This window comes from Mercenaria mercenaria, chromosome 6 (assembly GCF_021730395.1).
Source record: "Mercenaria mercenaria strain notata chromosome 6, MADL_Memer_1, whole genome shotgun sequence".
Classification (NCBI taxonomy): domain Eukaryota; kingdom Metazoa; phylum Mollusca; class Bivalvia; order Venerida; family Veneridae; genus Mercenaria; species Mercenaria mercenaria.
This window is the reverse complement of record NC_069366.1, coordinates 55,152,243-55,171,920: the sequence shown is the minus strand read 5'-3', so window position 1 is coordinate 55,171,920 and position 19,678 is coordinate 55,152,243.

The window sequence follows — 19,678 nt, the reverse complement described above, 5'->3', positions numbered from 1 at the left end:
GTGCTATTTATTTAAGTCAGTCTTATTATAAAACACCAAAAGATATTAGAATTAATTGTTCACATTATATTTTATTTGAAAGTCCTAGTAAAAGAGAAAACGATATGATCTGTAATGAACAAAATATTAACTCTAAATTACTCTCTAATGCAACAAATCAAAAATATAATTTTTTGTATATTGATAAACCAAGAAAAAATTTAAAAAAAAAACTTTACCAGTAATATAGATGGGAGCTTTTAATAACACAAAAGAAATAAGTAAACCTGACAGCGTAAGTAAAGTTAAATTTGATATTGATTTAAGTGATTATGCTACTAAAAAACAATTCAAAAAACTTAAAAAAGAATCAAAAAACTTATCTGATTTGACAGACGAAAACATAAAAGAAGTATTTCGAGTCAATTTAAACATTTTATTCACTCAAATTCAAGAATTAAAAGATAGTATGATTAAACATGAAGAACTAAAAGACAAGATTATTGAAGCCGAGAAAAAGTTACAAAATATGTATCAGTTAGAAATCAGAACATAAATAAATAAACTAAATACTGGCTTTACAAAAAAACACCAAGATTTACTCGATACATTTTCAAATAAATTTGCAGAATATAAATCTGAATTGGAAAAGGCAGCTTCACAAAGAGGTGATGATCACGACACAGCATTAGATAACCTTAAAAAAGAGCTTAATTCTAAAATAGAAAACTTTAAGAAACAACTTCGGATCTTGATTAGTAATGTCGACACACGTCACAATTTAAAGTATGCGGAATTAAGTAAACTTACAGGTTTATTACAAGAAGATATCAACGAATTTAATGATAAAATTAAAAAAATAATAAATGATCTGGACTCTGTAGTTGAAATATCAGCTAAACAAGGAGAATCAATTACTATTAATACCCAAGTAATTTCTACTAATACCCAAGAAATTACAAAAGTAAAAAATGTTTTCTTAAAACAAGAAACACAATTAGCTAGAACAAAAGGTGTTGTTGACAATTTGTCTGCTTCTGGTGAAGCTACAACAAAACGAGTTGATGATTTAGCTGAAGTAATTCTCGAACATGAAAATAAATTTACAGAATATAAATCTCAACTGGAAAAAGTAAAAAAACGTGAAGTGTTTCTTTTTGAATATAACAGTGGTCTTAATTTTGGAGATCCAATACATTCATATATAAAAATGAAAAAGTATTTTGATCGCCACAGTGTCTGGATATATTCATTATATGAAAATGTAATTAATAATGATGCGGGCTTTTTTGGTGCATTTAATTTGAATCGTGGTAATGACGTAGATTATAAAGATGTTATAAACACAGACCAAGAATATAAACTAGCTTTACCGGATGTGTTATTAAAAAATGTGTTTTCAACCAAAAAGGCTGGAATTTATATAATAGATATTAGGTTATATTTAATGAAGTTTTTGGTTCAGTTGGAAAAATGTCAAATATCACATTTTCTTTTTAGGTGGTGGCAAGATGGTTTTACAGGTAAATTTCCCGGCGGGAGTGTAAATATAACACCCGAGATAGTTGAAAGAAGACCCCCCATAAGCATTACATGTAGATATCAAAAAAAAAAATAAAATTTATTTAACAGAAAGGACAATGTTTGACATTCATCCTTATGACGATTCATCATCTACAGAAGTATCATTTAATCTTATGACGGAGAGTTATGTCAAATTCTACATATTGGAGGAATATATAAATTATAAAGAAAGTAAACTTTTAAATTAAAAACTTTAATTAATTACTGTATTTTTATTTAACTAGAATAATTAATATAATGGGAATATTCAATAATATAAATGAAAAAGTAAGTAAAATAAAAAGACAAATAATAAGAAAACCTCCATTGTTCTTAACATGTTATACTGAAGATACTGATAGTGGATTATTTCAGTGGAAAACTGTAAATGCTAGTCCTGGTTTAGTTCAAAATGGTAATAATGTAAGAATCAAGCATGATTCTATTTTAATTATTCTTGTTGATGCAATTAAATTAGATAAAGGAGAAGCTAAATTACAACTAAAAAATAAAGAAAATGTAATTCTTCAAAGTTACGATGTAAAAAATAACAGAAAAAATGAGTCTATTTCTATTAATTATGCTAATAAATTTAACACGAATGATGTTATTTATATTAATTCTTTAAACGTTAAAAATATTCAATTAACAATTTATGGTTCTATTATTTAAGTAGAAACTTATGTTTCTCCTAAAACAATTATAAAATATCACATCATAAAGATGTTTTAAAAAATAAGAAACTGTGTTCTTTCTAAAATTAAAATTAAATCATAAAGATGCTTAAAAAATCAAAAATCACATCATAAAGATGTTTTAAAAAATAAGAAACTATGTTCTTTCTAAAATCACACCATAAAGATGTTTAAAAAAATCAAAAAATCACATCAAAAAGATGCTTAAAAAATCAAAAATCACATCAAAAAGATGCTTAAAAAATAAGAAACTATGTTCTTTCTAAAATCACATCAAAAAGATGCTTAAAAAATAAGAAACTATGTTCTTTCTAAAATCACATCATAAAGATGTTTTAAAAAAATTACATCGTAATGATGTATAAATCTTTTTTTTTATTTGTAGGCTTGGGTAGTAATCCCATCCTTAAGAATAAATCTTTTATCGTCATAACATGATAACGACGTTTTATTTATAACATAACTAGAAACATTATGTTTTTTTGATCTTATAACTTTAAATTTATGTATACTTTGTGTTGAGTTAAACAAAGTATCTTTATAATTTTTGTGGGTAAGTGTGTTTTTCACAACACTCTTTTTCATACCCTTACATTTTTTTATATTTTTATCATCCTCTAATAGGTATGAATGCATTTTGCTCCGTAATCCAACAAATTCAGTTATTGGAATGCCGGCAGCTTCATCTTTAAATTTTCCAATGACTTTTTTGTTGTCATCGAAATAAAATTTTGAATTATTTTTATAATCGCTATTATCGAATAATTCTTTATCTTTATAGAAGTCTTTATAGACATCTTTTGTTTTTATTTCATAACAAAGAGAATCAGTGTCAGTAAATAATAACTTCGCCGAATCTCCATATTTTTCTTTTATATAATTGTAGTGGAAATCGTACATTAAATACTTTGACAAATCTAGAATGCACATTCCAACATAAGAAGGTCTATTCAATAATAAACTTTCTTTTATTCTATTTATTCCAAATAGATTATCATTAAATTTTGTTGCACTAACAAATGATGGTTTGGCAACATATTTTAATAAAATATTTTCATCATGGGTTAATTTAATGTTAACCCTTTTTCTTAAATTCTCCATCGTTTTTCCAAAGACGGAGTTGTTCATTAATTTAAAGAAATCCTTTTCAAAGGAATTCTTCGACTCAGATCTTTTCTGAGTATTAAAATTAATATATTTTTCTAACCAAGGACTTTCATCAAAGGTCAGAATTCTGTGTATTTTTTTTATTTTCAATCCTAACTGATTATACAGTTCAAGATTTTTATAATGTAATATGTATTTTTCTTTATTCCTTAAAGTAGGAACCAACTTCTTTACATTGCTTTTTCCTATTTCAAATTTTTCTTTAATATTTTTACTATAATTAGATAACCATTCGTCTGGTATAATAATTTTCTCTGGGGCTAATGGGTAATCATTATGAGAATCCCATAATTCCTCTGGATATTCTAAATCACACTCAACTATAAAATTACTTTTACCCTTTGCTATTAATTTCTTAAATTGTTTTTCGGTTGTCCATTTAAAGTTACCTGTGGGTAAAGACTGAGACATGGCCCAACCATATAAATTATTTGCATCTAAATATGTTATGTATTTACTTTTTTCTTTTTTATTATAATTTTTTTATATATTTATTATTCGCCTTACTGTAGCGGTTAGCTATATAGCTAATTCCACCTCTAAGGCCTTTTTCTACGAATAACTGCATATCCATGTCAGTTATTAAATCTAATTTGATTTTAGTCATTTTTAACATTGCATCCCAGGATAACCCAGGACTGCTAAAGTAATGACAGGGGTCTAACTTGTAGTAACTCATACAAATTTTTCTAAAGTTTTCAAAAACATCAGTCAAAAGTAAAACATCTGTTTTTAAATATAAATCATGGTATTCACCCATCGTCTTAATTTTAATTTTTTTCCAAATATTTTTGGCATGTTTATATTCTTCATCAGAAATATTATTTTCATTTAACGCAGAATAAAACTCCTTTTTTAGAGGCAACTTTTTTCTTTGAATTTATTAAAGGAATCCATATAATCATACGGATAAACACCTTTTGTTTTTAATAATTCTATTTTATTTCTATTAAATTCTTGGGATAAATATTTAGAATTAGGGATATTTTTTACTAAGTTATCCAATGATTGCGACATAAATTGAAATGAATCAATAAATACTAAGTCGCTAATCATGAACGCCATGTATTTTTCCATATTGTTTGGAATGACGTTTATATTTTTATTAAATTTTCCTATTTGCTGCATAATAAAATGAGAGTCATAACCTCTCAAATTATGGAATACAACAGGGATTTTATGTGTTAATCTAAAATTAATATTACACTCCGAGTGAGCGCTTCCTCTGAATTTACCAGTAATATGACAATGGTCTCTTACTGGTAAATCATCTTTTTTGTATTCTTTTCCACAGATGTGGCAAGATTTCTGCTTTTTAAATACAATTTCGTCTTTTTTGGACATTCTTAATTCTTTGTTAAAACTTTTTTTTAATAATTTTTTACAATGCTCTTCTTCCTCGAGCATTTTTTCTATAAATTTATAAACAGCATCAGGTCCTCTATAGACCTGAGTTGGCTTGGTATATTTGTCGTCATAGCAACAGACGACTTTATACCCGTAGCCACAATCTGTATGTTTCTGATATTCCTCGGTAAAGGAAGAATCTGGATTTGGTTGACTACTTGACACCTTTTCTGTCAATGCTTCAAAATCAGCGTATATCACAAAAGGTGCCGCTAGCTGTTTTTTAAAATTCTCAAATTGTATTTTGCTACCAACAGGAGGCATCTTAATAGCCTGTGTCCCGTTGATAACAAGATTATTTTCTTTATGGTTGTTTAAAATTCTTTCATTTGTAAAATTTTGCAAGCAACTTTTGCAGAAATGTTTTTTACCATGATATTTAGTTTTTGTAAACATTAGTCTGTCAAAGTCTTTGATCCAGACATAATGATTAACTGGTAACTTACAATCATCATTTAGGCTTTCAGAAATTAATAATAAATCACAGTGATCTTCAAAACCACTCTTTGATATATATAATGGGTAGACACCAGAAGGTTCTTCATACCCAAATACATTAAATGAAATACTATTTTGAGTCTCAATTCTAGGTATTTCATTTAATGTAACAGGAAACTTTATTCCTGTGTAATCAACTTTTTCAATATGTTTCTTATAATTAGAAACTCTTTCAGAATGTTTTTTAACAGGAAATTTAGATGCCAAATGGCACCACCTGAAACACTCATTATCATTGCTTTTTATGTTAATTAATCCTTTCTTTGGATTTTGTAGTGATTTTGGTAACTCTAGATAACTAGAAGCTGCTAAAGGCTCATATTTATATCTATTTAAATAATGAGCGTCGACTTACTCTATTCACCAGCCGCTTCCTTCAGATATCCAGTTACCAATTCTATTTATTATTTCGTCAAAGGCTGTACGCAAAGTTTTTTTTATTTCGTTTATATTAATAATTTCCAAAGCCTTTGATTGGAAATAGGCTGATTTATATATTTCTTCATTTTTATCCATTTTTGCAAAAGTTATTTTTAAAACAACGTTTATTTTTATACCTTTTAAAGTTTTAAGTTCATTTTTAAGTATTCCATAAGAGTCGTTTATAGTTAAATATAATTGATTCTTTGGATCTTGTTTATATTCAATTTTAATTTCAAATTTCTTATAATATTGTTTTTTTGATCTCTCAATTTCCATCTATATATTATATTTAGAAAAAATTCTCTAAGAAAAAACGCACATAAAAAAATTTAAAAAATAAAATTTAAGAAGAAATAAAATTTAATAAGAAATAAAATATTTAAACTTATATCTTTTTCCATTATTTTTTGATATTCCGCATTTTACTCCGTTTTTTCCTTTGCAGCACATTGTTATTAACCCAGAATTAATACCAAGGTCTTTAGACGCTGCATAATTGCTTTTATATGTTTTTTCTTCATTAGTATCACAATCGGTTACAATAACTTTTTTAGGATTGTTTCGATAATTATTTGGTCTGGGACAATCACATAACTTTTTAAAACCAGAGGTTTTAGTACCCGAGGGTACAGTATTTTCTTCTTCAGTTAATAGACAACCACATTCCCATTTAAATAATTTATTTTTTAAAAGATAAGGATCTATAACATTTTGTAATTTATCAATGACATGATTTTTATATTCATCGCTAACTATTTGATTAAGTTTTGATTTAATAACATTTCTTCTTTTAAGAACTTTCTTATATGAGTTTTTATCTGGATTCATTATTTCTCCTAAAGTGCTAGATAATTTTGGCATAATCATTCTGTCTACTTTTCTATTAACCATCTATATATAATATACTTATAGAAAAAAAAAATCTTTAAAATACACACGTAAAATTTAATACTACTCTTCTTCTTTTTTACTTTTATATCCGTTAAGTTTAAATTCTTTCATATATCTTTCGAAGGGCATTAAATAATTGTTTTCTTTCTGCATTTCTAACAGTATTGAAAAAATATCTTGAATAACGTTTTTCTCTTCTTCTTTTTTAGGATCATTAGGATTATGAACAGCTAAAGCCGCAATCCGTGCTTTTGTTATTAGTTGTTTTATTTTGTGGTGATGTAATTTTAAAATAGCTTTCTTGTCGTTAAGTTTTAGTCTATTAATAAATATGGTAATTACTGATGGAACAACACCAATAGCTGCTACAAATATAGGAATAGCTGGAACAAGTGCTAATGCAGCTGAACAACTAAAGATATTTGTTGTAATATATAACCCAGTACTTACTCTCCCACAAAATTTATAACTTTGTCTGTAAGCAGCAGCTAGTTCAGTTAGGTGAATAATTAATTGATCTATTGTTTCTATTCCAGCGGCAGCGCGGGGGCTACCGAGTCCCTCATTATTAGAAATTAAATTTTTATTGCTCATTTATATCATATATTTTTCAATTTAAATTTCTTCCAATTCACTAAATGGAACCCAGCTATTAAATTTTTCATTGTAACCTTTCCATTTTACTAAAGCTTGTTTTTTCTTATAATCTCGTCTGATAACTTTTTCTGTTCTAAAAACTTCTTGTGTAGTAGGTAAAAGTTCTTGTTCGTAAAATGAACCTTGAACAATTTCATTATTTAAATCTTTAATAGAGTATGTTCTTGGATTTGTATTATTAATTTTATAAATTATAAATATTTCCTCTGTCCAGTTTGGTGTATATCCTTTTTCAAAATGTCTTTTAAGTTTGCTTAAACGAACTCGATCACCAATTTTAAATTTTGCTTTGCTCTTTGGTATCTTTAAATTACCATATAAGTTAAAGTAAACAGTACCTTTATTTAAGTTTTTACTGGCTTTGGTTGGTGTCATTTTTATACTAGAGTGTTTTGTTTTGTTATATTTATCAACCATTTCCTGTAAATTATCTAAATAAGTATAAGTATTATTTGCTGTAAAATATTTCCACATTATTCTTTTTAAACTTCTATTAAATCTTTCTATTACTACAGCCTTTCCTTCATTAAATGTATGATACATATTAATCTTATTTTTATTCAAAAATGATTCAAACTTTTTATTATAAAATTCTTTTCCTTCATCTACCCATAAATTTACTGGTAATCGTCCTTCTAAAATTATTTTTCCAAATGCTTCAGTAACAGATTCTCCAGTTTTATTCTTTAATGGAATAACCCAAGCATATTTACTGAATATATCAATAACGGTTAACAAGTACTTTACTCCTTTATTATATTTTGAAAAAGCTTGCATATCAACTAAATCGGCAGACCAAGTATCATCAATATCATTGACAATCACTCTTCGTTTCCTAAATTTTCTTTTAATTGGTTTGTGTAATTCTTCTGCTAATTCATCACTCCAATTTATTTCGGGGGCAGAGTATACCCCCTTTTCCCGTTTTTTGACTTTCGTTTTTGTCCAAGACCAAGTTTATATTTCATATTAATTGCTGGTTTCACAACTAAATGTTTTGCAATCTTTTCTCCAAATGTTTTTGATTTAGTGTTATTTAAGTTGGAAAGCATTTGTTTGTCACATATACCCTTTTTTACACCGCTGTCATAGCAAAAGTCGTGGGTCTTACATACTGCGTCCAGTTCGTTGACAGGAGGTCCATTATCTAAAGAATTTCCTGGTCCACAATAGTTATATCCTGGAAGTGTTAACCCTTTCTTAGGTAGTAAAGGTAACATTGCTTTATGTATATCTAAATTACCTGCTTTGATGGTACTTTTAACAAATTTTGCTTTCATTTTCCCACAAGACGAACAAGTAGCTTTTATCATTTTTCTCCCGTTTTTTGTTATAACATAATGGGGGTTTATATTATCAGTAAATCTTCTTTCTTTCAAACGATATATTTTATTTTGTAAACTCATCTATATTATATGTATTTTAATTTAAACCATACAATATCAAGACAAATCAAGTGCGCTCTGTGGTTACTATTGTTTCTTTTTCATAAAGATGTTACAAAACAAAGTATCGCTGTACGACATATTGTATAAGGTTTTAAATATTAAGAATGTAAATCAAAACGAACAAACAATTACGAACTATTTTAATAAATAACATGAAAATGTACCTAAAACGACTCCTATACTACTTTCAAAATGTGTGGAAGTAGCGTAGTAACTAAATCTAAAAATAAACGTGAACATCGTACACGGAAGTGGTAATAATACATGGGAATTCTATTAATTCTAAAAATAGACGTGAACATTGTACACGGAAGTGGTAATATCTAAAAATAAACGTGAACATTGTACACGGAAGTGGTAATATCTAAAAATAAACGTGAACATTGTACACGGAAGTGGTAATAATACATGGGAATTCTATTAATTCTAAAAATAGACGTGAACATTGTACACGGAAGTGATGTAGTAACTAAATCTAAAAATAAACGTGAACATTGTACACGGAAGTGACGTAATAATACATGGGAATTCTATTAATTCTAAAAATAGACGTGAACATTGTACACGGAAGTGATGTAGTAACTAAATCTAAAAATAAACGTGAACATTGTACACGGAAGTGACGTAATAATACATGGGAATTCTATTAATTCTAAAAATAGACGTGAACATTGTACACGGAAGTGTGTAGTAACTAAATCTAAAAATAAACGTGAACATTGTACACGGAAGTGGTAATATCTAAAAATAAACGTGAACATTGTACACGGAAGTGGTAATAATACATGGGAATTCTATTAATTCTAAAAATAGACGTGAACATTGTACATGGAAGTGCGTAGTAACTAAATCTAAAAATAAACGTGAACATTGTACACGGAAGTGATGTAGTAACTAAATCTAAAAATAAACGTTAACATTGTACACGGAAGTGACGTAATACATAGAAATTTAAATTAAAAAGTTGTTTTTAAAAAAAATATAATTTATAAAAATTGTTGATTTTAAGTTAAAAAGTTGTTTTTAAAAAAAAATATAACTTATAAAAATTGTTGATTTTAAATTAAAAAGTTGTTTTAAAAAAATATACGTTTTAATAGTAGTATAGTAAATAGGCTGTTTGGTATACTTTTTAAATTTAATTAAAAACAATAATTTATGAAAATTGTTGATTTTTATAAATTATTTTTTTTAATTAAATTTAAAAAGTGGCCTAGATAGCCTATTTACTATACTACTAATGTTGTTTAATATAGTGAAATACAATTAAATTATCCAACCCGGTAGTGAATCTAATTCTGAGGGTTACCGATTGATTTATTCACCAAGAGTTATCGAGGTTGGTCGAGTAGATATCAGGCACTCGTACTTTTGTATATCGGACATAACTTTCTCGTATTTTCACCTAGTGCTGGAAAAACTTTTCTTACACTCAGGGGTGTAGGATTGCCGTTGGGCTGAATGTACAAATGTACGCTCCTACATTGTTACATCTGTTTTAAAGTCCAGGTTCAGTGGCATATTTTGTTAAGAGTCTGTCCATTACTCAACTAAATGTTGGTAACTTGGAAACATGAGCCTTATTTTTGTAACTGAATACTCAGGATAAATACTTTATGCGACTTGGAACCGTATATCATATTAGGACCTCCAATGACATTTTAGCTCAACTATTCCATTTTTTTCCAAAGAGAAGAGCTGTTGTCACCCTTTCGATGGCATCGTTGTCAGCGTCCAAATTGGCGTCCGCTTATAGATTTACATGTAAACAGTTTTACTGTACGGAGGCATTTTCGTGACTCGCACTCACATCTGAAATACAAGAAACAAAATGTTTACAAGTATTATGAAATGGGTCTACAAATATATCATTATCCGTTAAGGTGACTCCTATCAGATTATTCTTTTAAAAATAATTAGGAACCAGAACTTTGTCTACAAAATTGTGAAATATCAGTTTAACTATTTTCATGAAATTGAAATGCCTGCTATTATCAAGTATTTTTATGAATTTATTTTATCAAACTCTTTCATATTACTATAAAAGACACCTTTTTACTTGTGACCGACACTGTGAGTTTATCATAGACGTCTTCTTTCTTACTTTTTTATATGCAATATCAGCCGGTCCTTTTTCTTCTTTGCTAACATCGCTAAAATTCGTGACAAATTTTCTATTGATACTTTCTGCGAGTTTAAAATTCAAATGATGTTAAACTGATAATGCCATACGAAATTACCGATGTATAGTTGCTATTGACTATGGCTTATAATGATAATAAGACTTTAGATCTAAGTTTATTAAAGCAACAAATGCTATATAAATCTAATTCCAAAATGAAACTTATCGTATATTTGAAGTTTCTATATAAATGAATATTTTTTAAATAAATAATTCAATTCATTCCCGTATTCCATTCCCATTGACTTGTGTTTTTCTCGTTGTCCTTGGTTTTCAATGTTTCTGAAACATAACAGTATTTAAATGTTACTGTGTGTTGTTTAAAAGTGAAATGTAAACTGAAGAAAAGCTTATGAACTAAAGCAATGATACATAATTTGAGCCGCACCATGAGAAAACCAATTTGGATCTAGATGCGCAGGCTGGTCTGGATCCATGCTGTTCGCAAATGCACTATGTTGGTTTCTAATGGTGCAGATCATTTAATTAAAATAGATGTGAAGTTTCTCTTATCTAGTAACAAGACGAAAAAAGATAGAAACAGAAGTGTTTGAAAAACAACATTACTTATTTATATATTGTATATGGGATCCGCATAATTAATACCCGGACTTTATCTCTAAAGTTATATCCCTGTAAATAAAATCAACTATAGGATTTATAAGATTCATCGTGTTATCATAATGCTTCACGTAAATATGATACTACATACCATTTTGTTTCCTCTTGTAACATAAGAATGCAAGTGTTGATAATAAAACTGTAATGTTGTCTTACTGGATGCTTTACAAAATGATACGATGTTATCTGCATTCTGACGCAGCAGTATGGGTGGTACAACCTGAATTAGAATTTGCATTTTACTAACTGAAAGGAGACTATGTGCCCTAAAAGTCCTTCAAAAACATAGTTTTGAAAAAAAAAACAATCACCGGAAAAAAAGCATATTACAGTACGGCATAAGTAGTATAAGAATTGTTTGTTTTGAGACATCTGACCCCCCTGACCTATAACCCCTCGGTCCGAACTGACCAATGCCGGCCAATTTAAAATCCACAGGTTTTAAACAGACTAAAAGTTTTAAAGTTAAATTTAAATACATATGATATAGATGAGTTTACAAAATAAAATATATTGTTTGAAAGAAAGAAGATTTACGGATAATATAAACCCCCATTATGTTATAACAAAAAATGGGAGAAAAATGATAAAAGCTACCTGTTCATCTTGTGGAAAGATGAAATCAAAGTTTGTTAAAAGTACAGGAGGTAATTTAGATATTCACAAAGCAATGTTACCTTTATTACCTAAAAAAGGGTTTTAAAACACTTCCAGGATATAATTTTTGGGGGCCGGAAAAATCCCCTAGATAATGGGCCCCCTGTCAATGAACTGGATGCAGTATGTATGAACCATGATTTTTGCTATGACTCAAGACTAAGTAAAAGTGAATGGACAAAAAAATGCTTTCCAATTTAAAAAAAAAACTAAATCAAAAAACATTTGGAGAAAAGATTGCAAAACATTTAGTTGTGAAACCTATATTAAAACGAAATACAAACTGGTCTGGGACAAAAGTCAAAAAACGGGAAAAGGGGGTAGTGTATACCCCGAAATAAATTGGAGTGTGAATTAGCAGAAGAATTACACAAACCAATTTAAGGGAAATTTAGAACGAAGAGTGATAGTTAATGATATTGATTGATACTTGGTCAGCTGATTTATTTGACATGCAAGCTTTTCAAAATATAATAAAGGAGTAAAGTACTTGTAACCCGTTATTGATATTTTTTAGTAAATATCCCTTGGGTATTCCAATAAAGAATAAAACGGGAGAATCTGTTACTGAAGCATTTGAAAAAAATAATTTTTAGAAGATAGAATTCAGGGACAAAAGCCCCCGAAGACTGAAAGGGATTCCAAAAAATTTATGGGTAGATGAAGGAAAAGAATTTTATAATAAAATTTTTGAATCATTTTTGAATAAAAATAAGATTAATATGAAACCATACATTTAATGAAGGAAAGGCTGTAGTAATAGAAAGATTTAATAGAAGTTTAAAAGAATATGGGAAATATTTTACAGCAAATAATACTTATACTTATTTAGATAATTTGAGGATTGGTTGATAAATATAACAAAAAAAAACATTCATATAAAAATGACCCCAAACCCGAAGCTAGTAAAAACTTAAATAAAGGTACTGTTTACTTTAATTTATATGGTAAATTTAAAGATACTAAAGAGTAAAGCAAAATTTAAAATTGGTGATCGAGTTCGTTTAAGCAAACTTAAAGACATTTTAAAAAAGGATATACACCAAATTGGACAGAGGAAATATTTTATAATTTATAAAATTAATAATCAAATCCAAGAAAAATACACTATTAAAGATTTAAATGATGAAATAATTAAAGGGTTTCATTTTATAGAACAAGAACTTTTACTACTACCCCAAGAAGTTTTTAGAATAGAAAAAGTTATTAGACGAAATTATAAGAAAAAACAACTTTAGTAAAATGGAAAGGTTATAAGTGAAAAATTTAATAGTTGGGTACCATTTAGCGATCTTGAACAAATTTAATTTAGAAATAAAAATTTAATTATATAAATGAGCAATAAAAATTTAATTTCTAATAATAATGGAATAAAAAACAATAGATCAATTAATTATTCACTAACTAAACTAGCTGCTGCTTACAGAAAAAGTTAAAAAATTTTGTGGGAGAGTAAGTACTGGATTATATATTACAGCAGGTGTTTTTTGGTTGCTCGGGCTGCATAGCACTTGTTCCAACATTCCTATATTGTAGCAGTTGCTGGCGCTGTTCCATCAGAATTACCATATTTACTAACAGACTAAAATTTGACGACAAGAAATTTTTTTTAAAATCACATCACCACAAAATAAAACAACTTATAACAAAAGCACGGATTGGAAAAGTAAATTAAAGAAGAAGAGAAAAAAGTTATTCAGGATATTTTTACAATACATTAGAAATGCAGAAAGAAAAAAATATTCAACACCTCTTAAAATGCATATGAAGGAATTAAACTTAACGGATATAAAAGTAAAAAAGAAGAAGAGTTGTATTAAAGATTATTAAAGATTTTTTCTATAAGTATTTTATAAATGAGAAAATTATATCAGTTAAAGGGTAATATTGCATCAGGAAAAAGTACGTTTTAGATATTATTAAAGAAATAATCCTAATTTTAATATAATTCCAGAACCAATTCACGAATGGCAAAATGTTATGGTCCAAGTTATAATTCATATAATTTTTTTGAACTTGCTGCTCAAAAACCTTCCAAATATTTATTTCCTTTCAGCTAACAACTTTAAACAGTCATAAAAAATGTTATCTTCTGCTAAACAGTTTGATGGTGTTTCTGTCCTTGAACGTTGTTATTTAACTAACAGTAACGTTTTACAAAACAACATCACGACAATGGTGTTATAAATGACCCCGAGTGGGCAGTATACAATCTTTTCTTACTGATCATATTATAAAACCATAGGGAAAAAAACCCTATTGATGGATTTGTTTATTTTAAAACCGACCCAGAAATATGTTTTAAAAAAGACTCCAAAAAAGAAACAGAACGGAAGAAAACAAGTTGGTTTAGATTTTTTAAAAAACTCACAAATTACACGAAGAATGGTTAAACAGAATGTTTCAAGAAGGTATTAAATTTTAACAGTTGATAACAATTTAGAAAAATGACTTTAAAATCTTATTCAAAAGATATAGATAATATAAACAAATTTCTCAAATCAATATAATTTCATTAGGTGTGTTTTTAAGATTTTTTTCTATAAGTATATTATATATAGAGGGTTAATAGAAAGGTAGATAGAATGATTATGCCAAATTTATCTAGCACTTAGGAGAAATAATAATCCAGATAAAAATTCAAAATAAGAAAGTTCTTAAAAGAAGAAATGTTTTTAAAATTTTCGGTTAATCAAATAGTTAGCGATGAAATAAAAATCACGTTATTGTTAAATTACAAAATGTTATAGATCCTTATCTTCGAAAAAGAACTTTATTTGAATGGGACTGTGGTTGTCATTAACTGAAGAAAAAAATGATGAAAGATTATGTGATTGTCCCAGCCCAAAATAATTTCGAAACAATCCTAAAAAAGTTATTGTAACGACTGTGATCTAATGAAGAAAAAACATATAAAAGCAATTATGCAGCGTCTAAGCCCTTTGGGTATTAATTCGGGGTTTAAATTTAACAATGTGCTGCAAAGGAGAAAAACCGAGAAAATTGGGAATATCAAAAACTAATGGAAAAAGAAATTTTAAATATTTTAATTCTTCTTAAAGATAATTTAAAACTTTATTTATTTTTATTTTTTTAATTATTTTTTTAACCCGTTTTTGCTTAACGAATTTTATTTTCTAAATATAAAAATATAGATGGAAATTGAGAGATCTTCAAAACAATATTATAAAAAATTTGAAATTAAAATTACATATAGACAAGATCCAAAGAATCATTATATTTAACTATAAACGACTCTTATGAAATACTTAAATCTGAACTTAAAACTTTAAAAGGTATAAAAATAAATGTTGTTTTAAAAATAACTTTTGCAAAAATGGATAAAACGGATACAATAAATAAATCAGCTTATTTTAATCAAAGGCTTTAGAAATATTAAACACAACGAAATAAAAAAAACTTTACATCAAGCTTTTGATGAAATAATAAATAAAATTGGTAATTGGATTTCTAAAGGAAGTGGCTGGAGAATAGAGTCAGTTGATGCTCATTATATAAATAGATATAAGTATAATCCATTGGCTGCTTCAAGTTTTTTTAGAATTACCAAAACCATTACAACATCCAATGAAAGGATTAATAAATATAAAGAATGATGATAACGAATGTTTTAGAGGGTGTCATTTAGCTTACAAATTTCCTGTAACAAAACATTCTGAAAGAGTTTCAAATTATAAAAAACATATAACGATCTTGATTATACTGGAATTAAATTTCCTGTTACATTAAATCAAATACCTAAAATTGAAGTTTAAATGAAATATCATTTAATAATATTTGGTTAGAAGAAAATAGTATTTTCCATTGTACATATCAAAATATCAATACGAAGAACACTGTGACATGTTGCTAATTTACTAATGATAAAATAAATGATAAAATAAATGATAAATAACTGATGATGATTGTAAACCCCATAGAACTGTAATCCAACATTATGTTTGGTTTAAAAGACTTTAATAGATTAATGAATAACAAAACAAAAATACAAATAAAAAACACTTCTGTAAAAGTTGCTTACAACATTTTCTCAAGAAAAAATATTAAATGAACACATCCCAAAAATTGTTTAGCTATTAATGGTATCCAAGGCGTAAAAATGCCAAAAGAGGGAAGTAAGAAACAATTTAAAAATTATCATAAAGGTTTAGCAGTACCTTTTGTAATTTATGCTGATTTTGAATCAATAACTAAAAAAGTTTTAACTGCTTTACCATAAACTGAATCTTCATTTACTGAAGCATATCAAAATCATATAGATTGTGGTTACGGGCTATAAAGTTGTTTGTTGTTATGACGATAAATATCTAAACCAACCCAGATTTAAGAGGCCCTAATGCAGTTTATAAGTTTATTGAAAAAATGCTTGAGGAAGAGGAATATTGTAAAGAAATATTTAAAGAACATTTTAACAAAAGAACTAAAATGTCTAAAAATGATTCAACCCAATTTAAAAAACAAAGTTTTGTCATATCTGTGAAAAGAATATAAGGAAAATGAAAATCCTGTTCGAGATCACTGTCATTTTACAGGGAAAATTTAGAGGAAGTGCTCACTCAGAATGTAATATTTTAAATTTTTAACTAACACATAAAATTCCCGTTATTTTTCATAATTTAAGGTTATGACGGTCATTTTAATTATGCAACAAATAGGGAAATTTAAAAAAGAAATTAATGTTATTCCTAACAAAATGGAAAGATATAATGGCATTTATGATTTCTGACTTGGTCTTTTTGATTCATTTCAATTTATGTCTCAATCATTGGATAACCTAGTAAAAAATATTCCAGAATTTAAATACTTAAACTCAAGAATTTGATTACATTAATTTATTAAAAACAAAAGGTGTTTATCCATATGATTACCTGGATTCATTTAAAAAAAATTTAAAGAAACAGAATTACCTTCTAAAGAAGATTTTTATTCAATTTTAAATGAAACTAATATTTCTGATAATGAATACGAACATGCTAAAAATATCTGGAAAAATTTAAAATTAAAACAATGGGAGAATTCATGATTTTATATTTAAAAACTGACGTATTACTTTTAGCTGATGTATTTGAAAATTTTAGAAAACTATGTTTGGAGTACTACAAATTAGATCCTTGTTCATTATTTTAGTATCCTGGGTTAGCTTGGGATGCCCAAAGTTAAAATGACTGGAATTAAGGTTTTGATTTAATAACTGTATTGATATGTTCTTTTATTGAAAAGGGACTGAGAGGAGGAATTAAATTAATTTCAAACAGATACAGTAAAGCAAACAATAAATATATGAAAGGGTTATAATTCAAAAGAAGAAGCAAATACTTTATGTACCTCGACGCCAATAACCCTTTTCGGTTGGGCTATGTGTCAACCTTTGCCCTCTGGAAACTTTAAATTTATATCCGAAAAAACCCAAAATAAGAAATTAATTGCAAAAAGGTAAAACTAACTTTATAGTTGAATGTGATCTTGAATATCCAAAAGAATTACTACTGTAAAATAATGGTTATCCTTTAGCTCCTGAAAAAATTAAAAAAACCAGATCAATGGCTTTCTGATTAAGTAAAAATATTAAACAGAATTTGAAATAGGAAAAAGTAATTAAAGAAGTTGGTTCCAACTTTAATGAAAAAACAAAATTATGTAGTTCATTATAAAAATCTTGAACAATTTTACACAATTAGGGTAAAAGTAACAAAAATACATAAAATATAACTTTTGACGAAAGTCCTTGGTTAAAAAGTATATTGATTTTAATACTCAAAAAAGATCTAAAGCAAAAAATTCATTTGAAAAGGACTTTTTAAGTTAATGAACAACTCTGTATTCGGTAAGACGATGGAGAATTTACGTAAGAGGGTTTTAAAATTTAAATTAACACATGATGAAATATTTTATTAAAATACATAGCCAAACCCTTTATTTGTTAGTTCAACGATGTTTAACTCTAACCTTTTTGGTATTCATAGAATAAAAGAAAGTTTGTTATTAAACAGACCTGTTTGTTGGAATGTGCTTCTAGATTTATCAAAATATTTAATGTATGATTTTCATTATAATTATATTAAAGGAAAAGTACGAGGGTAATTGTAATTATTTTTACTGACACTGATTCAATTTTATGTTATGAAATTAAAACCAAAGATGCAATAAAGACTTTTATAAGGACAAAGATTTATTTGATAATAGTGATTACGATAGTAATTCAAAGTTTTATTTTGATTACAACAAAAAAGTAATTGGAAAATTTAAAGATGAAGCTGCTGGTGTAGTAATTGTTGAATTTGTTGGATTAAGAAGTAAAATGTATTCATATTTATTAGAAAATGAAGTTAACATTAAAAAATGTAAAGGAATTTAAAAAAATTGTTGTTAAGAAAACAATAGTTCATAAAAAATTATAAAAATACTTTGTTAATCAACCCAAAGTAATCACACCCTTTTAAAATTATTCGTTCTGATAAGCATAATCTTTCCAGTATGTTATAAATTTAAAAAATCTTTTTCATGTTTTTGACGATAAAAGATATATTCTTGACAATGGGATTGATACATTAGCTTATTCTTAAATTAATTAAAATTTTTTATTTAAAATTTTTATTAAAGTTTTTATTAAATTATAGAACCATTAAATTGTTAACTGAATATTCATAACGTTTAAAGAATTAATATAAATAAAAATCATTTATTTTAAATTCATTTGCATAATTAAAAGAAATAGATTCATTTTTTCTGTTATTTTTTACATTATAACTTTGGGAAAATTACATTTTCTTTTTTTTAATTGTAATTTAGCTTCTCTTTATAATTTAATTGCATCAACAAGAATAAAATTTAAAATGCAATTAAATTAATTCTTACATTATTACCATTTTGAACAAACCAGAACTAGCATTTACAGTTTTCCATTGAAATAATCCACCATCGGTATCTTGGGTATAACTTTTTAAAAACAATGGAGGTTTTTTATTAATTGTCTTTCTATTTGTTTTTCTATTTTATTTACTTTTTCATTTTATATTTTTGAATATTCCCATTATTATTAATTATTCCAGTTAAATTTCAGTTAAATAAATGTCCTTATTTATTAAAAATAATTTATAATTGTTTGTTCATTTACTCTTTGATTGTTAACTTTTGTATTTTATACAATAAATCATATAACGGTACTTTATCTTGAACATTTTAATGAAAAATAAACATAATATCCGCAGAGTGTACTTGTTTTGTCTTGATATTGAACATTGTTGTATTTTACATTTGTATATACTTAATTACTTCTTTTGGTGGAGGAAGTCCAAAGGATCAAAGTACAAAGTATTAAAGTAACAAACCCATGTGTTCCAGGACAACAGAGTCGTCCAAATTTATAATTCCACACTCGTCCTTTTCTTTTAATTTTAGTAAATTATTTCTACTAAACCCCACCCCTAAAGTTTTTAATTTTTAATTGTTTTTTACCCATTGTTCAATTT